The sequence below is a fragment of the Falco biarmicus genome, chromosome 5 (genome assembly GCF_023638135.1).
Source record: "Falco biarmicus isolate bFalBia1 chromosome 5, bFalBia1.pri, whole genome shotgun sequence".
Taxonomy (NCBI): domain Eukaryota; kingdom Metazoa; phylum Chordata; class Aves; order Falconiformes; family Falconidae; genus Falco; species Falco biarmicus.
In genome coordinates, this window is record NC_079292.1 from 45,333,901 (window position 1) to 45,360,737 (window position 26,837).

General features: G+C 38.7%; 1 protein-coding gene across 4 annotated transcripts in view; it reads right to left on the reverse strand.

The window, feature by feature from the left end:
* ANO4 (anoctamin 4) overlaps positions 1-12,175 on the reverse strand; it is a 198,186-nt gene extending 186,011 nt beyond the window's left edge. For 2 of the 4 annotated variants that reach the window (XM_056341686.1, XM_056341687.1), the window contains exon 1: positions 11,366-12,175. The gene's annotated coding sequence lies outside the window, so the exon portion shown is untranslated. The remainder of the gene's footprint in view (positions 1-11,365) is intronic. The other 2 variants (XM_056341683.1, XM_056341685.1) reach the window with 1 other exon arrangement.
* Between the last annotated feature and the right edge of the window lie 14,662 nt (positions 12,176-26,837).

Consider the following 26,837-nt stretch of genomic DNA (forward strand, 5'->3'; position numbering starts at 1 on the left):
CTAAAGTTATTGAAAGAAATTATTTTAAAGCATAGAAGATGTAACTCATGGTTTTCCTTCAGGTGAAGTCAGAGTAAGGTGTATACTGAAACCCAACAGGCAGAGACAAGGTCAGGCCCTTTCCAGCGTTTATGCATTGAATGCAGTTCTTGTTCTTGCCCTGGGCCAGCAGAGCACAGGTGACAAATCCCCACAAAGCCACAGGCATTGTAGGACACCACGCTGTGACATCTTCCTGCCAGAGGCACTCCAGCAGCATTTAGCAGGCATTGCAGATTCAAAATTTGCATTCCCATAACCTTGCCTTATTGGCCAGACCCTATGGCAAAGCTTCTGAAACAAGGCAGTGCCTGCGTTATTTTCAAGGGCACATGAGGAAAGTATTAGTTGCTTTATTCATGGCACTTAAAACAGGATGAAAGAAGATTTTTCTGGGGTTTTTTTTTTACTTGATTGATTGCAGTTATACTATTTATATTATGTTCTTTACTAAAAACTATGTTAATGAGGTGGAATGAAAACATTTTCACAATTTAATTGGATTTACTTGTAATACTGAAACTCTAAAGATAGAATTTGTGCTCACATAATAGCTAATCAGCATTGACTTTTCTTTCTAAAAAGCAGTTTTAAAGTATTAACCACATTAGTGAATATGCTATAAAATCACTAGCCATGCATATACAAACAGAGGGGCCTCAAAATTTAAAATGACATTTCTGATTTGGGACATCTGCTTTGACAAATTTAAAAGCGACTGGTTGAAATTCAGAGGCAGAACATTAAATATTTCAGGTTATTTTAGAACATTTTAGCTACAGAAAAGCACTAGTCAATTTTGAAGAGGTATGCTATCAATATCTACATATATGTATCTAAAAAGATAGATATTATTGTAAAAAAAAAAAAAGATTACCTAAAGTTATAGGCTGCCTAATTTTTTTTCCCTTCATTTGCCTCTCTTATAGCTCAAGGGGGTCCCTGCAACCATAGAAGAGCCAAAACCCTCTCTGCTACAATCCCATAGCTAGAAGCCACACCACATCACAAAGAAGGAAGAATTACTCTAATGACAAGGTAGAAAGGTCTGTGGCAATAGAGGACACTTACTTCCATCAAACTACCCTCAACAGATTATTAGGGAACTCTGTAGCAGACGATGCACTTCCCCCTTCTGACTGGTCTACCAGTCACAGAGTGACAACTGTGGCTACCAGGCTGACTCCACACTATGCTCAAGCCCAGGAAGAAGCTCTTAAATATCTGTCCTACATATATAGCCAACATTTTTCTCAATATCAGAGGATGAAATGTCAGGATTTTATATTGCCTTTTAAAATATTTATCTGTTGACATATAACACAACTGTATCAGAAGACTGTCAAGTTCACGACATCAAGCCATTAGACCTAAGAAGTGCCAGGATTAACACTGTATCTGCAAAATAGGCTCAGCACTTTTGTGCTTATGCAATACAATATGAGTTTTAATTCTAGCCCACACAGAATTTTTATCCTCAGTGTGCACTTATGATGGACACTTCCACGACAAACATCAGCTCTGCATGGCCTCTCCCCAACCTCAGCACAGAGGGCAAGCTGCACAGAAACACAGTTTGAAACTGCATGAACAGACATGTTTGTCTCAGGATTAAAGAATTTGAATTTTAATTTGATGTACTCAATTGCATACCCACCTCTGCCTTCAGTGCTGCTAAGGAAGTGATTTCAGTGGGTGTATGTCAATGTCCAAGCACCCAGCTCACAACACCTGATCAATCAAAGATAAGGCTTTCATAGCTGCGGTCAATTCAAGCCTTATTCTGGTTATAGGAAATGCTATAATGTGCTGAAGACATGGAAAAAAACATGCCTTTGGCATTTCACATGCAGCACCCTAAGCTAATGAGCATTTCTGTCTTTCATGCTGAACCTCAGCTCCTGTCCATGAAGTAGTAAGAACCAACATCATGAGCAATGTAAATAATATCATCTGAACTCATAGTTTCCATGGACAATAATTAGTTATCATGTGGACATGAGCAGAAGTTGTGTTGATTGCCATGAAAATACATATATCAAGAAATAATTGTTTGTTTTTTATTTGGAGCATGGTTTGAATCATATACACTAACTATGAGACAGAATAAAATACTTCAAAAGGAAAATAAAAAGAAACAAAGATAATGCAGTGGAAAACACTGCATGTGAACATATGACTAATGTCTCTAGGATAATGCATAAATGCAGCCAACCAAGATTCTGGCATTTATTCTTAAATGCTTCAAAGCTGTACTCTCCCATGCTTTTTAGTATAATAAAACATCTCTAGATTATGCAGTGCTAGTACCCAATAATGCAATGAAGTACTCACAAAGCCATACCCCAAGTTTAAAACCTGTTTGTGGGCTTACAGATGTTTCTAAAAATGCAGTTCAAAAGATCTAAGTGCTAACAGTGTGGCTCTAGAACATGGTTTTCCCCTGGAGTCCATAAGGCAAAGAGGACATATGTTTGATGACAGCAAAGGAAAAACACCACATCAATTGCAAGTCACTTAGCCGGAGTGTACTGCAACCAGAGTACATCAAAATTTAACCAGATGTCATGGTATGCCCTGGAAAGCAAACAACTGGGAATTTTCAGACAGGCAATGACAAGCAGCAATGATATCAAAGTTATTTAGCAAACATCCTAAGTATTACTCCATAATCTGTAGCAATATTTTTTTTTTTTTGTTAAAATTTCTCTGAAGACTTTTACCTGGCTTAAAACCTAGAAGATAAGTTTTCTTCTCTACTTTTGAGTATTTGAATTTAGTTTATTTATTATTATGTATTAGTATGAAAATTCCTTTTTCCCCCTGTACTGTCCATGTGGAAAAACAGGTTAGCCTGGCATGAGCAGGGTACTGGCACAGGTTTCAAGAACCCTGGGTTAAACTAAGACATACATTTCTGTATGATCTTGAGTGAGACACTGAAATATTTGATAATTAACAAGTCTCCATGCAGTAATTGTCATGCTATCACATGATATCTAAAAGCACATAGCATAGATGTACAAAGTTTCTTTCATCACAACCTGATCTTGAAGCAAAATGTAAAAAAAAAAAAAAAGGATCAGTGAATCTGTGCTACATCCATCTCACTGCTTCTCACTTTTCTCCCTCTTGGGACTGAAATGAAGCACAAATCCTAAACCTATTCTCCCTTTTCCTCACTATTTCCCTTCTCAACATAACTCATGAGCAGAGGTAATACCATTCAGCAACAACCTCACATGAGGAGCATCAGGACAAGCACAGGGCTATCATCCAGCCTCACTGTAACATGTATTAAATTTTAAGTGAAACGTTTAACCTTAAATTCAGGAAATGAGATTATCATGTTGAAATCTGACACCACACTTCTGCTCCAATATGTCTGCATTGTAATGTCACCTTTAACAGCCTCACTGCATTGCTACACAAAAGATTGATAGACAAATGCTACTGCTGTTGCAAAGAATGCTAACCTGTGCAACAAGCACTGCTGAAGTACCATAATTCAACGGTCTGAGTTAGTTTTTTCACAGCTCAGAACTCCAGGGAAAAAAATAAATACTGGTATATAAGTTGGACACTGAACACAGAACTAGCCTTGAGGAGCAAGGAACAAAAAAAGAGATGTGCTAGAGGAGGAATGGAGCAGCGCCTGGAAGAGAGTTGAAGGACAGGCGGCCCAGCAAACAGCAGAAGCACAGAATGAAGAATTAGAAGGAATAAGATCAGAGACCAAAGCTGAGAAAGAAGAGTCAGAATTAGAACTGCAGAGGAGTTACCTGAACAATGATCTAATTAAGCTTTAAGGAAAGCAAGTGGATAATTTAGGCCTAGAAGTTCATTACAAATAAATTAGGTTGTGGTATGCTAACATCTAAGTCTCTGCACTAATAAAAAATGATCAAGTCATTACTTTTTTGGTAAAAGGGAAAATGAAGTCATATTTTGCTTACACAAGAATGTTTGGATTATTTGCAGAACTGTTTCTGGTACAATCGTGCAAGAAGTTGCAGTAACAACTTCACCGTGGGACATTGAGTACTGATGTAAACTTCACAAAAGTTGTTTGTACAGCCAGAATTTTACCATAATACATTTAAGCAGCAGGGTTCAGAATCTGGTATTACTAGAAATGTACACTAAACTTTACGAAGCCTGCTGAAACAGAAGGTTATCCAATCTTTTGCGAAGGCATTTCTGAAATCCATGTCACACAAATTCTACTTTATCAAGGCAAATAAATTCTGTCTACGGCTTAACAGCAGTTTCAGTGTGACCGAAGTTCTTTGTAACTTCTTAGACTTAACCTGACCTGGTGGTTAACATCAGGACAATTATTATCAACACTCAACATCATACAAAAAAGAAAAGTCTATGGATAAAAACTTGACTACCCTAAATGTAATATAAACTGGGATCAGGAATTTCCCCCATCTCTTGCTGGAAGAATTCTTTATCTAAATTACATCAGTTAAAAAAATCAAATACTGCAGGAGTTTCTATGGGAACAGAGGGCAATAAGAAATTAGAAGAGGTATTCTTTTCCTTCGCCTGAGGGCAGAGCAGCCTTCAACTTAATTTTAGCCTTCTCATCTAAAATAAATAATTTTTATAGCAATAACTTCAAAAACATTAAGCATAAACCAAAGCAGTGTTACCTGCACAAAACTGCAGAACTTGAAACAACTCTGACCCCTATTGCCTGTCTAATTCTTCTTTGTTGTGGTTGTTTGACCTCAGATTCCACAACTACAGAATATACTATTTTCCTAGCAGATTCAGGAAAAGAATATTCATGTTAATGAGGCTGACATTTTATTTGGCTCTTAGGTTCCAGCCCTTTTGTTCTGCTAAACTTGCTTATTCTTGCCTCCTAATCTCCATTTTTCTACACAAGCTTCACAATATCTTACGACTGCAGCCTGAGCTCTTCATTTACAAAAAAACCATTATTTTCTGTCCCCAAGGCATTGAATCAGAGCAGGGCTCTGCCAAGACTGAACACAGTATAGGATGGCAACTACTATGGCAAAAAAACCCCAAAAAAACACCTGACCAAAAAACCCTAGAGTAAGAGCACAATCGGGGGTGGGGGGTGGGAATATCCCCGACCAACCTAACATGGATGATATCTCTATGAAGAACAAAGAGCCACCAACAAAGGAAAGCCAAAACTAAGAAAAACATGAAGGAAAATCAATATGTGAAAAGGCAAAAATTTAGGTGTCAAGGGAAAACAATGAGAGACAGTGACACTGAGCACAAACAAGATGATCTGAAATGAGCCTGGGGCATAGATGAAAAACATGCAGAGAGGTTGCATGTCTGCCAGGATACGTACCAACAGACTTCACAAAAACATGTGTTTCAGCTGGAATTTTCTAGGAAGTGGCTCTCCAAAAAGTACCAAGGTCATTTAGAAAAAAGTCTCCAGGAGTCTAATACAGCATGTATGAAGTATTATGCTTAACTTTAATGAAAAACAGTTTTGTCAAAGAAAATCATCTGAAATGGGACTATATCTCCTGGTGATCCAAAACAGCTAATCACCAGGCTAGCTTTTCCCTACAGCAAACGAGCTCAGAGCAGAGTCAGTCTTGTCCTTTGCAAGTGATATTGTTAATTAACTTCCTCCTCCAAAAATGAATGGAGGCACAGTTATTTTTCTGTATTTGAAGGCTATAAGCACCATATAAAATTATGAATTAACGTCAATATTGCAGGGGGCTATAAATAAGAGCAAATGGATGAAGTTAAAAAAGCTGTCATGAAACAGGCATTTATTTCAATCATCTCCCAGCAGTTGTGATGTAAACCCTACAGATAAATTATACAGCAGCCTACTCTTTCTAGCTTCATATCAAGCAGCAGTAGGCTCCTAAAGGAGATTTGGGACACGTATGTTAGACATGTTTCAAACCATGCTCTACAAGGACTAACTTCTGCTATTCTGTCTCTGAGGAGAGCATGAGGAGCCCACCTCCTATGATCACCCATCAACTTCATAGTCCTGGGATCTTAGGGCACACACAGCCAGCATGACATGGCTCTAATCCTGGCTGGTGTCATCTGAATATCAACTGTTTGAAAATGGTTATTTTTATGGTGCCAGGCTGGTGCCCAGATGTGCTGGTGGCTCTAATTTCATGTAGATGACCTGACAGCTCAGATCTGACATGGAACAACCACTACAAAGAGCTAACACCAATACTGAAGTGATTCCAAGGAGTGCATTCAGAACAATTAACTAGGTTTATCTTTTAAAAAATACTGTTCCACAGGTAGTATGGACTTTTGAGGGACCAAGTTATGCACAATTCTTGGACAGCGAGCCTGCCCTTGGACAGTCAGATTGTAAACACCAAGTCTGGAAATCTTTGAACTCATGTTCAAACTTCACTATTTGGTGAGGGCTAGCCTTCTCTCAGGGCTGGATTTGGAGGCTTGCTTGCTGTAGCCTCTCCTGAGGTGGCAAAGGGAAGCTATTTTGAGAGACAGGCCTTACAGCATTTTAAACGTTTAGAAACAGGAGGCTTTCCTGAATATATTCTCTCAGACTTGTTCTCTCCTAGAGTATGACCTATCCATGTGCAGAAAGCCGTGCACCATTAGCTCCCCTATTTGCAGACTTAATTGCAGCTTCAGTGATATTCATCTTGTTCAGAGGTGTTGTTCATTGAGACTGAACATTTGCATTACCTGCTCCAGTACCAAGATCCCTTTCATTGGGATGCTGAGGAACTAGCCCATAACTTGTAACCACATTATTATTTTGCTTTATACTGCAAACAGAACAATGTCAGTTTCTTGATTCTAGTAATCTCAGATTACCAGAACAGGACCACTTAAAGTTGGTTGAGTCAGTTTAGGATAGAGTTTTGCCCTCTCCACAACTTCCACCAAAAAAGGCTACAAATGTTTCCACAACTACTTGAAAGTAAACACTTGACCTTCAAAATTTTTCGTTAAATTTCATGTTCTGGTGTTAAAGAAGCCTATGAGACAGAGTGGTCCCTTGAGAATGCTTCAGCCCTTTGATATTTCCCAAAACAAGCAGGTCTAATGCTGCTCCATTATTACCACATTGAATCTGGAACAACGTAATTGTGGTGTAGGCTATGCAAGAGAAAGTTCTTTTAACATACACATGACCTCTCACCTTACTGTCCAGTATTGCCTGTGCAGAATTACACCTGAGCAAATCTGCACAACACAAACGGAAAGGCCACAGTTTCCATGAATGATGAGATAGGTATACACAAGTGCTATGCAGTTGTACAAATGCCGAAAATATGACACACACATCTACACACACACACAGATGATAGGTGTAGAGTGCAAGCACTTACTGAGAGTTCAGCTTTTGCACAGAAGACACGAGACACATTTAACAATGCCTGAAAGCTAATCCTTCCCTATAGATACAGAGAAAGCATGTATCACATGAACACTCTGCCCAATACTTCCTCAAAACACAAAACTTCTGACAGGTTATGTAGCACAGCATTCATGCACAGGACTTCAAGACATCCATTACCTGCAAAAGTAGCAACTGGACTGAAGACAACTCACCTGTTAAGGTCTCCAGACATATAGAGACAGATTTTTAATACTTGCAGTATTATATAGCTATAAAGTTCTTGAAATCATCCTGGACAAAATCTGCAGACTAAACAAGAGAAATGTCCAGGAAAACTGTAAAAGTTATCTCAATGAATGACAAAGAAACCTAGAAACTGCAGTCAACTTTTGATTATCCATGCATGCTCATGATTGGGTCAGTATGTATGAAGAAACAGCCAGGTAAAACCACTATTATTATAACATACAATCTACACGTAGAATATGTATACTGTAAATTACAATTACATATGCTTTGTAAAAATATGATGTAGTACCTTACCTTTGAAAACATTCATAAACAGTTTTCAAAAGTAGCTTAAAAAAAAAAAAAAAAAAAAATCACTTAGCAGAACACTGCCTGGTACTGATGGCTTCAGCTCTGCATCATACATATCCCAGTATCACTTTCCAGTCTGGGACAGAGAGAGAAGTTGGGGGTACCACTAATCTACCACCTGGATTCTTCAACCAGTGATAATCAATACCTGCCTTCACAGGTTTTGTCAGAAAGAATATGAGCAGATAGAAAGCATAAAACTACTGAAGCAGTATGGAAAAATTAGTAAAAATATTCCCAATAATATTCACAACATAAATGTATATGGTTGAATATTTGTGGAGTGTAAAGCTTTAAAGAATTTGCTTCTATGGACAAGTAGAGTGAAGAATACATACTGAACATACACAGGGGAAAAAAACAACAATGCAGTGACTTCATCACATCATTGGGTGATTTTGGCTGGCTAAGGAACAGAGCTGCTTGCTTTTTTTTTTTTTTTTTTTTTTTTCCCCTGCAGTTGTTTTCTATGCAGTCTTCAGCCACCCTGCAAAGGAATTAACATGACACCATGCTGTGGAACAAGGAAGTACTATGCATGCATTCCCCTATCAGAGCATTCATAGGATTCTCAGAAAATGAGAAGCACATCTATCTACTTTAATTTCATGTTATCTGGGGAATTTCACTCCTCTCTCTACTTCTCAAGGCTTTTATAGAGGACTGCATTTTTTTTTTTTTTTAAGCCCTCAGCCTGCAACAGGATGTGCTGACAAGGATTTTGGGTACATAGACTTCTCAGCTGCAGTACGTAGAGGTCAGTTTTCAAATGTAAACATCCCACTGCAAGCTTGCATGGGTTAAAATGGAGAAAACACTTCAGGATTATTGTTTTTTCCTCCCTTCCTTTTGCCTCAAGGATATTTAGAAAGCACATTACATTATGCACTCTGGCTTTTAAACTTTTATTGAATAAGATGGATATGATTATGCACTTAGACTATCTTGCAAAAGCTAATTTTTAACCTGGCTGAGAAATGAGTCATTTTTTGAATAAAAACAGTCCTTTCAAGTAAATGCAAGGTAAGAATGTAGATTATTTTAAGGCACAGGAATATCTGACTTTATAATAGTTTTCAAAATAAAAACATGCTGTACCATACTTAACTGTATCATCTTCAGATTTATTTAGATTGTGCATGCATTTTGCAAATCCTCTTGGTTTTTAAGTTTATGGGCATTATATATGGAACAAAATGGTACAGTAAACAGCTCCACATGCAGATGCACACACACAATTAATGGTTACATTTAATCAAGAAAAACCTAAGCCTGGTCTCCCCAAGGCAACGTCACAATCTGCAGGCGCTGAGGACCACCTCCCCATCTGTGTTACCAAGACCCCTGCCAGTCTACTTTCACAGCAAAAAGTTTCTTTGCTGCTGTAGTTGTCTCAACGCTTCCTGAAACTGGAGGAGAACAAACTCTGGCACCTTTGTTACCGATTTAAAAAAAGTAGCACCTAGACTATACATAGTGCCAAAGCCTTTCGGTAATAGACAGTGGGAGGACTGCTCTAGAGGTAAATGTTTTTAAACAGTTCTTTGAGCTGCACAGGTGCCAGGATAGATCTGCACCCTACCGGAGAGCAGGAGGGAGGCAGCTTTGCAACGTGTCCTCACCCACAGCAGTGACAAGGGAAACGGATCTCGGCATCAGCTGTACTGGCAGGTGCAACATGGTACCAAAATGTATGGTCTGATGGGAAAGATGACTTGGACCACTGACATCTGGGCTACGTGCTGGCCGCTACCACTTTTTTCTGCGAAGGCAATGCAGTAGGTACCTCACTGCACCATGAAGTCCTCTACCTGCAGATCTGTGTAAGCCACCTCCTCCTCCTCCTCCGCCCAGTACCCCTTGCAATTGCCTAACCCGGCCTTCCTCCCACAACACATATGCACGCTATCAATACAACCAGGCATTACACCCAAGTACAGAAAAGAAGTGGAGGGTATTTTAAATAACAGCGGTGGTTTAGTTTTTGCTCATTTGGGAGGGGGAAGGACGTATACAAACTCAGTTGAACTAAACAGCTCAAGTGAAGTAAAACCCTCTGAATTACAGGATAAATCAGGAACAAACTTATTTTATTAAGCCACAACATAAGACACATTAAACAAAGAAAACAGTTTCCAGACAGCATATCTCTTGCTTAAACCCAGAAAAGGCAATGCAGAGACAAAACAGAAGCTTTATTCTTATGCTACCTCAGTAAAACAACAGTATAAGAACACATCACCTTTTTGCCTTGCTTTGAAGGCAGAGCAGTCTGTGACGAGTTTGAGCCAATATTCTATCTATGCCTTCAGTGGACCTTTGAAGATTTAGTGGTCTTTATTGTGCCAGCAGTGTGTAAGGGCTATGCATAGTCAATCTACATAATGGATTCACAACATGAAACACATTTAAGTTAAAAGAAATACTTTTGTAGTTCTCTCATACCAAAAGCAAAGGAATATATCTATCTATAATCATATTTGCATTTGCTTTAAATTTCATGCAACAAACTAGAGGGGGAAAAAAAAAGGGATGTCTAAGGGCAGAGTTTACTGTGGACTAAATAATGACCTTCCCTATTTACAAAATCAGAGCTGTTAAATTAGCTTAGAGCATGAATGAAGCAAGCACACATTTTCAAACATTTAAATGCACTACTTCTCTATTGCAGAGTTGTAAAAGCACTTCAAAAGGCTAAGATTTGCAACAGTATAGACCAGCGAGGGATGAGTGTTATTAGGCTGCCTATTCTGTAACTTCTTGTCCCAGTCAGTCTGCACTTGTAAGATGCAAAAGGTCCAATTTTGAAACACCTGATGACATAGGCTTATATTGAAAATGCTGAAAGAGCCCATCCTTCCTATGCCAATGACAGTAAGTATCAGCTCAAACTACATGTATGCCCCACACTTGAACACTGAGGAGCTTCAGAGTTTTCTGGATGGCTAGTCAAGCTGGGGCTTTCTGTGCCCTTTCAGCACAGTGGTACAGACATGAGTCACCTTTACCAAATCCGTAATTCCAGTTCCCCAGAACCTTATCCCGTTGCTGCCACAGGCAATCGCAAGCAATGCTCAAGCCTCCCGTTTCAAGGACAAAGAGGCAGTACTCAGATTGCAATCACTTCAGAGCTCCGGGTCAGAAAGGGGAAAGAGCAAAATAAAGAGAAAACTTGTATTTTAGCTAGCCAACATCTGCTATGAAGATGCTAAAAATGATGACTAGATATTGAGTGAAGGTCACGAGGCTTATCTAAGAATATAGGGGGAGAAAAAACAGATGGGGGAAGGGGGAGGGGGGGGGGGAAGAGCACGAGCACTGCAGCAAAGAAGCTATGCTCAGCCAATACATGCTGGCACTTACCATAAAAATAGAAAGATCCAAAGAGAATCAGATTAAGGATCCTTTTTATCTCTCTTCAATAGAAAGATTTCCACATGAAGCTCTGAACACAGCTGTCCAGGGAAAAGCAAGGTAATATGATGATACATAGAGAACACTAACACAAATAGTAAGTCCTTTCACAGCCTTCCAAAACCTGCAAGCAGTTTGTGCTAAAAAACCAAAGGTAAGAAGTCTGAAGACGACTCCTACATAACACTGCAGCTAAAAGAGACTGCTGTATTTCCAGTCACTCAGACTGCACTGTTTTCATCTTCATCTTCTCACCATTACTTACATTCTAGAGGTGGGCTTGGGGGTGGGGAAAAGAGATTTCTCCTCCAAGTGGAAAGGAGCGTAGAAACGGCATCAGCATTTTTAATCAGTCGCTGCGAGTACCCAATCAGAGGAACCGAGTGGTGCCAGCGTGACAGCTGTCCAACGCAGGGCAGCCTGGCGTGCCAGCCGCCAGCGCGTTCCTGCTTTGCACAAGACCACCGACGGGCTAATCCGCTTCACTACCCCAGCAAGGTTTTCTGTGCCCACACACACACAAACTGCCTTCGTGCACTGCGTCTTGTCCTCCGAGGAGCAGCACTTTGAAAGCTACAAGCTTTTCTAGGTTGCTGTTCTGACAGGCTGTTTTCTACATCTGTGCAACAGTACAATAGCAAGAGTTTGGAATATCAGCATCATTTAACTTGCAATATATCATCTGGTAGCTTCCCTATATAAAACATACATTAACCATTGCTTCCTCTTCAAAGTTGTTGGTTTTTTTGTTTGGTGTTTTGGGGGTTTTTTTTGGGTTGGGTTTTTGTTGGGTTTGTTGGGGGTTTTTTTTTGTTTGTTTGTTTGTTTTTATTTTTTTGAGGAAAAGGAAGTCAATAAGAGATTTTTCAGCCCTGCTGCTGTGAACTGCCTTGTTAGAGCTGGCACTGGTTTTGACATGACATCATAGATCCCTGACAGCACCAGATCCACAGAAAATAGACATCTAAGGTCCTTCTCCCCCTATCCGCCAAGATGACAACTAGATTACATGTTTGTGTTGCTGTCTTTTGTGGCGTTATCTATCCTACTACTAGACATCAAAACAAAAAGGGGGGGGAAGGAAAAAAAAAAAAAGACAGACCTCAATTTACAGTAAGGATATCTGGGATCTGGAGGGAAACCCTTCTATGGTCGGTCTTTAACCCATTGAACCAATCTGCACAGGGAAGTTATGCAGTCAACATTAAAGCTGTCAAACAATGGCAGCTTTAATCCAGATGATGCTCCTTATTCTAAAATACAAATGCCTACATTTGACTATGAGGGAGAAATTCTTCTGACCCTACTGCACAATGCAGCCCACAGGGGAGCAAACCTAAATACTGCATACAAATTTGTATTTACTTAAAGCAGACACTCCTCCGGTAGAAAAAGTTAGACACTTACCTTTTCAAAAAATGTTTAAAACAGTCAGCCCTGGTTTTCTGCCACATCACAACATTAAAATGAGTATCATCCACCCGACACCCATATTTCAGAAGATGAAAAGGCTATATGAGAGGGGAATGCAGGGAAAACAGACTTAAAGTATTCCCAGCAGTGGTACTCATATTATTTGGTCAGTATTAAGGTACTTGTAGAACATACCAGGTAACAACATAAGCCCATCGGCAGGGGGGGATGTGTGTGTAACAAAGAAACAAAAATCAGAGGTTCTACTGCCTGAAGTGCAAGCTAACAATCTAAACTGCAATTTCATACAACTAATCTGTTCTGAAATGTCTGAAAGCATGAATATAGCGCAAGAGCACACAAATTCCACTAGCAGGCAGCAGTGATTTTCACATACCACCAGGATGACTTACCATGCTGATCACAACCAAAATTACCTTTTTCTTTTTTAAAAAGGTTAGTTTCTCCCCTCAGATGACAGGACATTGGAAGGTCCATTACTGTCTTCCATTTTAGTTTGGTTTTAATAGGCTTGTTTCATGCTATCAACAGAACATGCATAAAATTTATTCCTCCCTTTTCATAAACACCATTAGTACAAAAAACGCAAGATAACTGGTATGAGAGATAGAAGGCACAGGTGAAGGACAGATCAAAAGAATAAATAAGAAAGGAAGGCAATTGCTATATACAAGTAATGCATGTGGGATATAACAGCACATATACATATGGATAACCAAATTAAAGACATAGCCAAGATAGGAGTAAGAATAAGAAAAGGAGGAAGCAGAAGAAAATGCATTTAAAGTCTGCAATAACCTTTCAAAACATACAGCAATGCTAGCAGGAAGATTACTATTTGACATACCACATGCCTGGTGAAGTAGGCAGCTTCTGTTTCAGGACTCTGAGAATGGGAGACCTTCAAAAAGTGTCTCAAGATACTTGTTACGGAAGAAGGAATACCCACATGCACCCCTACGTTCATGCTTTAATATTCATTCCACAGCCAAAAAATAATAGCTTTTCTTCCCCATGTCATATAGTCAAGGTCCTGAACTGGGCAATAAACAGAGGAGAAATCAGAGACAAATCCCTTGTAAGCAAAGCACCCAATTCCCTTTGTTTCCTATAAGGATGCATGAAAAAAAACAGACATTATTGTAGTAGCTCTCTGGAGGTAAGAAAGCTAGGTCATAGGCAGATTTTAGTGGACAATGCTATGAATAATTTGCAATGAGCCTTAAAGAAAGAAAGCTGCACCTGAACTTCATAATAAGGAAAAGACCAGGGCGGGGTCTGTCCTCCACTTTTCCCATGAAAACATGGGATGTGTGAGAAGAGGCTGTGCCCACAGAAGTAGGAAGAGCTGCTGTGATTCCACCCGCATGCTTTCTGGTGACAGCTATAATGAACCAAAGATATGAACAAATGCTAATAGAGTAATTAATTCAAGCTTTCAGCTAAGAGCAGAGGATTTAACACTCAAGTAATTTAGGTTTAAGCTCCTTTTGAGGCCACCTTTGAGAACTTGGAAGAAATCTCTGACAGATGTTCAGAGTGGATTTAGTGCAGAGTCTATGATTCTGGTGAATAAAAAAAAAAATCCCTATTTCTTTGTGGTGCTTTGATTATAGCTGAGGGAATGGTAGTAAATTCCTTTGGAAACCTAATTTTTCCTCTTCTTTATTAGCACATGGTCCTTTCAATATGCCTCAAGCTGTGATTGGTGAGATCATGACCGTGTGCTAGGGACACTGGCAACCTGCTTAAGCATTATCTTGCAAACCATTTCAGAGATTAGGAGTAACGGGGGGCGGGGCGGACGGGGGACGATGACGACACGACCACATATGTTCCCAGAAAGAAGGTAATTTTCTCTTCCATTTCAGTAAAACAACTGCTGCCTGAAAAAAATTACTGAAACCAGCTGTTGTTCTACATCTAGTTAAAGAAAAGAAAAAGCTCATGTACTTTTCTTGTGAAAGAGAGCCAAGAGCATGATGCCAGGTGGGGCTTGTTTTATCCTACCTATCTACCTGTTTGTCCAGCAAGCAAAACAAACTCAGGACTAGGTGGTCCAGAGCTGTTCTCTCTGTTCCTCCCCAATAGTTTATGGAACAACAGTCCAAATCCTGAGCTGTATGGTGAAGTTGATACCCAGAATTTAATAGAGCTCCTCTCTCACCACTGGAGCCTCAAATAAACTGCCAACTGCTCAGAAGGAAGGTACAGGATAACGGAGTCTACCACAATGCAGGTCCCAGCTCAACAGCACACACCAACATGTGAACAGGACACGTTGCAGACAGGAGAGGGATAAAGGAATTAAACATAGATTTCATGCAGAGGTGTTTAAAATTTCAGTGGGTAATTTAGGTGCAAGTGTTTCATTTCTCCATGCTGTCAGGATCACTCCTGCATACAGAAGATTCCCACGATCTGAACTAAATGAAGCAGACAAGAATGAAACAGTAAAACCAAGAAGGTAAGAAATGCATGACATTCCTTCCCTGTTTGGTCAGGGTGCTTGTGAGCCTCCCTAAGGCATTCAAGCGCAGCTCTGGTGCGTGATATTGTGGAGCTTGAAGAAAGCAACAAAAAGGAGGAAAGTTTCTGCTAACTTGATCTTGGCTGAAGGTGATTGAGGAAAATTACCACAGTTTGAACATACTTCAACTTTCTGATTTTAATGTTTTTATAATCCATTAGATTGAAGTGCTTTCAGTTGTTAGATTTTTAATCTCTATATTGATCTACTCAGCATTGACAAAAATGTCTCCTTAGTAGTCGTCTTGGTAGGCTTAGGTGTTTTCCTGTCTATTAGTCTGTCACATGATTCTTTTATAATTTTTCAGGACTTTTTTTGTTTGTTAAGTAGGAATTTAACCAATTCTTTTAAAACACATTAAAAGAAAATACCTTTCTTCTGATTCTACAATAATTTAATTTGTGATTTCTAGTTAGAAGCTGTTGAGTAAAGTACTGAAGTATTTCAGGTTATAATATTTTCCCTCTAAAGACAGAACTATTTACTGAATATTTCTGCTTTTAACATTATTATGAAAAATTCTACTATTTCTACAACAGAACTATAACAGACCAACATATTTTATGTAAAAATTCAATTTCTAACATACTGTAAAGTTTTCCCTGTTTTTCATAGGCCCCTTACCTATCTTCTTCTGTATTAAATGTACATTAAAATTCATGAATGTTGATACAGCAACATTTTTTCTATTAGATCATTTTTATCTTACAGTTGTGAAATAAATATATTTTTCTTAGTAAGACTTCACTCTTCAAAATGTCATTTACTTGGGAAAAGTAAGACACTATTAAACTACTTTCAGATAAATAAACAATTCATAATTATAAAAAAATTTATGTCATTTTTCAAATCACTTAATGAAACAAGAATTAATCAGTTGAAGAAGAAACTTTATCAGTCTTTGTTTTCTAGAAAAGTGGGAGTTTCACCACCCTTTGTTCATGCTGCTGGTACATCACTTGAAATCGGATAAAGAAGGTTCTGAACACCACGTACAGATGGAAAGGAAACTAAAAGCATGATGGACTTTGAGAAAAAGATATTGGTTAAGCAAAATCAAAATGATCACTAATGATTTCTATCTTACATTGTAATTTTTTTAAAAGTCATCCATACAGCCATTTCTCAAGTACTAAAAATACCCAGATAGAAGAAAAGAGAATACATTATCATATAGAAAGTCTTTCATTTCTGCAACATAAATTTAAACCTAATGCAGGTGGGAAGCAATACAAGTAACTGACAAGACTATGTGGATAGAAACAGCTACTGCTGACTGGCATTTCTAATTCTAATTAGCTTCTAGAATTTATTCTGTTAGAATAATAAGATACAAGCTTTTCAATGATGAAGCGAAAATCCCTGGAAGAAAAGCAGTCAAAAAAACAACAAAACAAAACACCTCAAAAACCTCCAAACCTGTGTTTCTTGGCCATCATTTTCCAGAAAAATGTGTAATGACCACGTCTGCATTCTAGAGAACTGGTCTAAAAGGAATTTAGCTAGGGAATAATAAAAAGCTGCCCACAGGGATTTTTCTCACTTACGTAGAATTTTCCTAGCTGTTTTATATAAAAGAACTTATAGCAGATAGCTTCAACGTGAGAAAGGGGTATAGGCTTGTGCACCCACATTTGTAAAACAACGAACCAAACAAAAAAAACCGCACACCAAAACAGCCACAAATTCTAACAGTTAAGGCATAAACATACAGTATTTTTCATTTTACACCAATGTGAGAACATTGCCCTCACCTCCTTCCTAAAAGGGACAGCAAAATCAAAGCAGTATAGAGATAGCCGAGGGACACAACTCACACCATTACCAGTTCCACCATCTACAGTTTCGTATTTGGTCTCTTAACTCAGGACCTCAGAATAAGCCTTTCTAGAAACCAAGTAAGAAAATTACATACAGGTAATATTTCTTTAAGTATAAAGGACAGGTTCTATTAACGCATCTTCAATGCAACTCTAACAAAAAACAATTGCAGCCTTAAGTGAAAGCCTAAAGGTATAAGCAGAGAACATACAAAGACCACCAAATTGAAGTCTCAATCTAATGTTGCTTTTTAAAGTGGGAAACCATACTAAATATTTAATGATTAATTATTTTAAAACCTTTTAAACTTAGTTATGCTACTGCTGCATAACTCCATAGTAATGATATTTTGTGCAATAACTGTAAAACATTACCATGGACCTTACCAAAACAGAAATACCAAAACACATGAAACAGTTAAAACACTCTTAACAGATCATAATTTCATAGTACAGAATATTCCATTTCTTTGTAGCTGTTTCCTTAACTAATAAAATTAAACTTCTAACAATAAAACAAGTCTTTTGATAGCCCATAAAAATTACCTCTCTTCTGAAAAAAAATATTGATACTTTTATCTAAACTAAACCTAGAACATATGAACAGGAGATAATCTGCTCAAAATAAAAAAAAATAATTAAGGCTTTTCCTTAAAAACCACAGTAAGTCATTTTGCCACACATCTTTGTACTTTGTTGTCAATGCAAACAGAAAAGTTTGCTGTTCATTTGAAACAAAGACAAAAAGGACAAACCTTTCCAGGATGGTTCATTGGAGAGAGAGGAGTTAGACAATACAGAGGACATAATCTCATGATCAAAGCCTAACCCATGGGTTAGTTCCTAGTATGGATAACCACAGCATTAAGATGACAGTCTGTCCAATAAGGGATTAAACTGAGATCCACTTATCTTTTACTGCCAAAACTTAGATGTGCTTTCCCACCACCCCAACAGAAAAATAAAGGAACATTTTTAAAGCCTGTGACAACATTTTCTGTCAACAGGCTAGGAATTCAGGGTGGGTTCTACGGAAGTTTTTAAGCACAGAATTACCAGTAGTAGAAGATGGCAAGATCCAGAAGTTGGTGAATATTCATAGATAACAGTGTACTTCACTGAGCAAGCACAACAAACTTTTACTAAAGCATGTAAAAGAAAACTATATATTTATACTCATGTATATATATAGGCTTCACATATTGATCCCCAGATAATTCCTAAATTTTTGATTGTGGACCAAAGAGGGAGTGGTAGGAATTTTTTACCTGCAAGGAGATAGGCATGTTATATCAGGTCACACAGCAGGGAGAGGCTGCAGTACTGAGCTTCTGAGAGGAATAAGGAGAAAGATGCCACCTAGAAAGCGTAAGGCTGGATGCCAGGAACAGACAGGCCCCTGGATACTCATGAGGGCTTTCCAGACCACTGTTAAAGCAGGTGGCTTAAAGCTGTGCCAGACCATTAGTCAAATCAGGGGGGATCATACACTAATCATTCATCTTCATGAAAGCAGAAAAATGACCTACAGTTAATGCTGAAGCAGAGAGGAAGGACCCAGCATGGGCAGATATATCAGAATGGGCCTAGCAAAACAACACCTGTTAAATTGTGCTGTCTCCAGCGCACTGCCAGTTCTGTGATACAGTTTCAGTGCTACATCCAACCTTAATTCTAGTGCAATTTGCTAAGTAGATGGTGAGAGCTGTTGCAAACAAAATATTATGAACATAGCACAGGGATGCGGGAGAAAGCATTAGATGCTACAGACAGGCCACTGAGATTTGGAGGGCAGGTCCATTGGGATCAGACACCCCAACATGATGAAGCAAACACAATACCATCAATTAGGAGATGTATGTGCACACCTGCACATGTATGACAAGCATTTGAGAATTTACAGCAGTAGAGAGTGTTGCTGAGCATGTAAACACTTGGCACCTTCACTGCTAACTTTTAAGAGGTTTAGATCAAATAATCATTTAAAATAAAACACAGTAACAAAGAATGCATTATAACTGTGAAGAGATAGTGTTTTATTAACTCTGTTTGAGGTTTACCATTCCATTATTAAAGGATATGAACCTAATTTTAACTAATCAAAATCTAAACTGATTTAAACTGATGTAAGCTGTTCCCATTTTCAGTCAGAGGAGGGTGGACAAAATGATTTCAAGATGACTTCAAACCTAAGAACACTAAAAAAAACAAACAACTAAAAAAGTCTCTCAAATAGAAACAAAACAATAGCAAAATTTATGATGATAACCACTAAATCATAATCACTGATGAACATGCACACATCACATCATAATCAAAGAGCCTGAATATCTTTAACAGGTATTTCACACAGAATCAAGAAAAGGAGGGAATTTTATGTAGGGTTCTACCTCTTAACAAAGACCTATATAAAAGGCTGCATACCAAGTTCCAAAAATTGGCTCATCAGACTCTGGAAAGTAACACTATCTAATAACGACCTTTTAAATACCAAAACACCTACCAAGGCTGGTATGAGTTCCCCATGTCCTAGGTCTTCATTGAAGTTTAAAGGAGTTTTTCTTCTATAGAAATATTTTAAGTGCATCATTGCTATTTTTTATATTAACTTAATACTCATTTAGTTGGTCCATTATTTCTGCTCATTCAGAAGCACAGACCATTTAAACTGGTCCTATTTGTGGACATTCAACCTTTGAAATGTTAGGAATGCAACACAAACACAAAGACTCATGATTTAAAAAGTCAAAAAACTTGAGTAATGACGTTTTTAATGTAAAAAAAAAAAAAAAGAAATTCTAGAAATGTCACCATTAATAATCCTGTTGGATCTCTGCAATACCAAAAGCATGAGGAAATGAAGAGAGAAATCCTGAGGCTGTTGATATGGTTGGAACTATACTCATAAATGCATCACTCCAGGCCACATTCATAAATACTGCCAGCCACTAACAACTGCATTTCAAAACAACCTTTTAACAGCAGCCTGCATCCCCTTGCAAAAGATCTTTTGAAAAAGGCTCAGAAGAATTGGCTCCCCATCAAGAAGTAAATGGTATAACATGGCACTGAAGACCTACTATAATGGACAAAATGGAATAAAATGAGTATCTGTTTGTAATGAACTCGGTATTTTGTGCATATTTACTGTGACACATAAAAACATATGAACTAAGATACACAATGTAATATTTTTAGACCATTGTTGATTCTTCAGTGTAGAAAGTCACAAAAAAGCAAGAGACTAAAGATACCAACACAACTGTTTCTTCAGCTTAGCAAGTAAACTGAAGAGTTATAGTGAGGTAAAACAAAAAAGAAAAAAGATTTTCTACAATGTTTTTTACAGGTTCGGCTGGCTTAGTTAAGTAAGGACGCTATGGGACAGTGTAAGCTATTTTAACTGAAGCAGACACAAGAGCTTTATTTAGTCCTTTTGGCTAATGAAATCCCTGTATTGATTTCCGCTACCATAATTTAGATGGATTTTTTTTTAATTGGGGGATGGGGATCATTTTGAAAAAAAGCTGTTTGACAACCGGTTTTCAAATTTTCAGAATCTATTTTTGGAAGCAAGACCTTGAAAAAAGGAGTATTTGTAGTGTAACACTGTGCTCTGCACATCCACCTTCAGCACCTATCCTGGGAGCCTGGTGGGAAATTAATAACCTCAGGGCACTAAGCAGCCAAATGTACAGTGCAATAGGTCCTGCACCTAATCACAGTACCAGTCAAGGAAGTTTGGGGAGATCTGTCACATACCTAAAATTTTAATCTGTGGGGGAGGGGGAAGTACCCAAAATGTCAAAAATTTGTGAAATAGCAATATTTCCAGAGTGAAACACCCCAGTCTGAAAACATCAAAAGCAAACCAGCACTGAGATGACAACAGTTCTGCTTGAATAAGATTATTCACTATATTTCACCTGTATTCACTGTTTTAACTTGTATTTCACACACACATCTCCAAATGCCTTCTGGTGGTGAACTTACAGTTTATTATTTTCTTATTATTAATTTTGAAATTTTTCATCCACTCTAGAGTGCCTTCTCATTTGTAGCGAGGAAAAAGCAGTTCAGTCTTAGACACTTGCTGGCAACGTGGAAGACAGCTACACATTGGCATACCACTCCTGGAAGACAGTAAAAGTACCAAGTCCTACACAGTTCAACAGAAAGAGTCAGGAAGAAAAATCCAGATGTAGTCCAACAGACCTGCTCCTGTAGCTGACTACAAAGAATTGATATTGATACCTGGAATTAATCTTGCTTTAGGTCTTAAGAAACCAATGAATCATATGCAAGGAAAGAAGATTCAAGGGGCATGAATATCCCTGGTGGAAACTGCTGTGTTACTTAAAGATTTGATAACTGCTGCTATTAGATGAAACTAAGACTGGGTAGAAAGATTGCTGACTTGGGCACTGATTACTCTGCTGCTCAAGCATAATGCGAGCAGCAGTGTCCAGCTGGTACTAATGACATGTTGCAATGCTCCACCTGTAGCTCCCCATGCGCAAACCGGGGTGGGGGGGAAATGTCCTGTGCAAAGTACAGGGGATAATTGGGCAAGAGAGGCTAGAAATACAAAACAAACTTAGAATACTTTTTGCTTATTATGATCCACCTTCAGCTTCTCTAATACCACCAAAGACTGATTAATGACCAGAGCACACTTTTTTCAGCTTAAATAGTATTATCATCTGTAAAACACTATTTGAAGACAGTCCTGAGAGCAGGGAGAGGTTTTGTGTCCAAACATGCTCTGGCTCTCTTCCTGTCTTAGCCTGAAAGAAGTTCCTTAAAACCAACAGATTGCCCAGACTGAATTTGGCACAGTCCACACTTCCTAAAACCACAGATTCAGAACGACAATTTTCTAATGTTGCTGGTTTGTCTCATTTTTATACTTACTAGTTGTGGATTTGAAGTGCTGTGGCCCTGAAATAAGTGATTTTTTTGTTACTCAGATTAATGGCCATTTCCACCTTAAACAAAGACCATCAGGAAGTCACTTGAGAAAAAACGATCACCATAAGTAGTTGTAGAGCAAGAAGTAATTGATAAGCCAGAAAAAAGAAATTTTTCACCTACATATATGGAAAACCAAATGAGACTGATCAATTGGCTAAAGCGATCTATGACATGCAGAAAATAAATCAAACAAATGATTAATATCGACTCCTACTATAAAACTACTCTTTTTCTTTTCACCTTCCTCCCTCACATTTCATCCACTTCATTGCCTGGGGCTCAGAAGGGAAGATTTTCTTAGATTTCCATAAAGCAGCAGAACAGTCAGTCTCATAGCCATAAACTCAGAAAAACACACTGCTAAGTTAAAAAGTAATCAGACTCAGCATACAGTTAAAATCAGAAAAGCAACTTATATTTACACTTCCATACATCCCCGAGACGATGTGAGGTCGTGCTGTCCTGATTGCTGCCACTACAGAGTGGGCTGCAGGAAAGCAAAATGGGTTTTGCTCCCCAGTTTATCACCAGTTTCCCTTTCAGACGTGCTGGTTCAGGTGATGAATTCCTGACTAGACGAAACACCACCATTTTCTCACCTCAGCCTGAATCAGACCAAAGCAATTACAAAACCACCCTCCGCCATCAAGCCAGGCTGTCAGCCTGCGGAGGGCCCTCACCAGGCCTGATCCTGTCCTCACCACAGGCAGCCGTCCCAGCCCAGGCCTCAGCCTGTCCCCAGGGAGATGCCAAGTGGGCAGGGCTGCCCTGCTTCAGGGTATTTATTCAATAACCTGAATGCAGACATGAACTGCCGAAGGATGTACAGAGCAGTGCAGCCTTATGCCCTTACACACAGTCATCCCCCCTAGCAGTCAGGCCAAATCCTACAGCCATTTTCTCTCCTTTGTTTGAGGTGAGCTGTGCTGCCCCTTCCATGCGCTTGCATTGAACAGCTGTGGTTTTGCCATCTCTGTCTAGGCAGATGTGGGAGTGAGCCAGAGTAGGTTGCCATGGATCTATTCACAGCTTCATAAGCTGCAGGGCCAGGATGCAGGTCTCCCCACAGCTGCTGCTGCTGCTCCTCCTCCATGGCACCTCCTGTGCACCTGCCCCGGGGGCTGCCATGCCTCTGCTGAGGCAGTGGCACTGCCCTGGGGAGAAAGGGGCTGCAATCTGCAAATCCCACAGAAGACACTGCAGTGCCAGTGTCTCCTCAGTGCAAAATCAATGTCTCTCAACAGGCCATCATGGAAGCAAAGCCAATTCACCTTCTGCATCACCATTTCAAACACAACATGAGATGGCCAAGGAAGACTGGCCTGTTTTTCCACCACCTCTGCTAGCGAGGACAGAGTAATCTATGCCAGGCAGTAAAGCTCCCTGTAACTTGGCCTCTCATGACACCAGTCCTTAAACTGCCCTTGCAGCTTGGCAGAAGGCATCCATTCCCTCTCTTACACCTCTCAAGTAACCACCTATATGTATTCACTGTAATTGGAGGAGTAATATACATTAAGTTTGCCAGCTTCATTAGGATTCTTTGATAATAACAAGATTGAAAAGGTGAAAGCAATACAGATTTATTCTGTCAGAGCCAAAGGCTCATTTCCAATGACAAAGTGGCAGAGGAGAACAAAAGAACCAAAATATGTTTTATAAGATGACAGAACCTTCCCTGAGCTGAAGCATCTGAAACTCCTGAAGCACCTTTTTTGCCATAGTGTGTGTGTGGGGGGAAATGGGGGAGCTGCACCCTGTCAGAGCAGAGCCCTATGGGCAGCAGAGGCACTGCTGCACCAAACCACCTGCCATCTGCCCCAGCAGAGCCTCCCCTTCCTCGAACCTGCATTTATCCACAGCTTCCTGCCTTTCCATTGCTCCTGCTCTCAACTGCTTTCTTAACGAGCAGGAAAGCCACTCTGGGCTTCACATTCCTCTTCAGCAATGAGGCTACCATTTTCCAAGTCTTGTCCCCAGACTGAAATACAAAAGCACAGGAGCGAGGCCCCTGCTGTATCTGCAGCCTCTATATTTCTCCAAGCTTAGGTAGCTTTTCAGGTGGTTCCAGTGCCCTTTGGATCATCCCGCTTTCTCATAAATAACAAACCATGAGGAATATTTGTCACATGCTTACCTTATAAAACTTTCCACTTTCAGTTTGCTTTCAGCCCTCCACAGGGATCAGCCACACTGCAGAATTAAAAATGTAGTAGACAGGCCCAGCATGCAAAAAGAGCCTTCCAGGTGTCCCACCAAATCACAATTAGAAGTCTGGTTTTCTTGTTAGCTTCCTCAGAACACTTCCCTCTGCACACAGCAGAGTCAAGCACAGAGTTTCTCAGCTGCAAGTTGTTATTGAATAAAATTAAGAGGAAAAAATCCCTTCTGAAGTCTGAAAGTGGAAGTCAATCATCAGAAGACTTCAAGATTTTTTAACTACTTGCAAATGTTTATGCAGGTACCCAACATTACAGAATGTCAAAGTTGCTTAAGAATAAATGCATTTTGAGACTAAGTCCAAGCTCTTGGCAAAAAGTAGTAGCATCAGTAAAGGATTTTGTTTCTATTTCAATGAAGACCAGATTATTTCATTACTTAAGCTGCCAAATCAGTTTTTCTAAATAAAACCTCCCAGGAGTTTCCTCCTGACAAGTTTCCCTACAGCTAGCAAAGGTGCAATCGGGGGTCACATGCACAAAGAGCAAAATGCCCTCACTGGTGGGCATCAACCAAGACACTGAGCGTTCAAGACTTAATCGATCAAAGCATTTTTAACATTAATCCTAAAGCACATGAAAGCACCAAGTAAAAGGCACACTGAAGTAAAAAGGTTAGTCACATGTTAAAAACCACACATCAGCTAAATTATTTTACTTGATCATCCATGATGGTCTCAATCATATGTATGGTTAATTGGCTTATTTATCGAAGAAAATTAAGTGCCTTTTCAGAGGACAGAACTTCAAATATGCTTACATTTCAATTTGGTCAGAAAAGAAAAAACAACTATTCTAATAACTTTAAATAATGTAAACATGAATAATCTGGTATTAGTATTTTCACACTGATTTACTACCACATTTACACTGATCGCTATTTACTTTTCCCAAAAATGCTCTGCATAAATATATATTAATATAGAAAATTAGCTGAGCTTATTAATACATTTGTCACCATCATAGAAATTTCTAGATTTATTAAGCAAATGTGCTTTAGAAGACAAAAGTATTTTTACTTTGTATAAGGAAGGAATAGATTGAAAGAAAGGGAGGAATTTAACACAAAAACAAGTGTCTTAAATGCAAAAAAACCAAATACTTTTGTAAAGATGGTTATTATATACAGAGCTGGAGGGTTGTGGGGGGGTTATTTTTTAAAAAAAACAGCCACGCACAGGATCTGCAGAGTCAAATGAACGTTTATCACACAGTTGCTGAAACAGGTATAAACATTTTTTTAAAAATGAAATATAAAAATCTGCAAATAATCACATATGCAAGCAATTTCTAGACATCTGGTATGCTTGAAGTGCAGCACATCTCTAAGTTACTTGAGAATGAAACCTAAATCAGTGTAAAACAATGTTAAGAATAAAATATATCTATCAAGTCTTGCAACATTGTTGTCACATCTCCTTTGTTGCCACAGAGAATTTTAAACAGTATGCCTGAAAATAAAAAATGAAGCTTTTGCGTGAGCCAAACCCTTCTCTTTAAAATATCTCTATGAGTCTCACGCATGTAAATTACAGAACAAGTTACTATAGTCTTCCACCAAAAAAAGATTTCTATCAATAAAAAGTAAAAACATGTTTGACTACACTTGAGCTAGAGGTTAGGGGAGGGAGAAGGGGGCAACTCGGTCTACAGAACCTCAACAGACCCTGTCAACTTCAAAAGAATAGTGTGGCAATATCCTACAGTACTTTCCACAGCTAAAGAAGGAAGACGAGACTTTGAGTACACATAGGAAGCAGTGAAAGAAGATGGTGCCATTGTCAGATACAATTCTGATCAGCAGTATCAGTATTTCTGGATCAGGAAATACTGTATTGAAAAGTACTGTATTAAAATTATAGTAAGATATAAATCTAATAAGCACCAATAAAGAATTTATTGGTAATACAAAATCCTTAAAGACAAAGCATATATATTACCCATCAAGTTTACATGCATTAAAATTTGCATTTACCTTTCTGCAGAGTTGGATTTGCTATTACTTTAATATTCAATTAATAAGTTTCTCTAAATAAGAGTGAACATGGTTCAAGAACAATATCACTGCATCCATGAAACTGCAGACAATGGAAAGATTGCATCCTAAAATATGCACTGAAACTACCTCAGTCCTGTATCAGTTCTCTTATATACACAAACTCATTAAAATAGAACTTCAGAGGTCAGCCCTTTTTCTGCGAACAAAACATTATTTGACATTTTCCTGAATTGTCTCAGAATTTGTTTCACTAAGGTTTACGTCAATCCTCACATTTTTACATATAGCTATTTTTATTCAGCCATTGATGGTTCTTCTGGTTCATCTTTCAAGTATTTACTACCCGATTCATATACCTGAGCCCAGACAAACCTTGACTCACAAGAGTTTCAATAATATTTTTAATCAAACCTTCTAAGAAACCACAAAATTCAGGCTTGGCAAG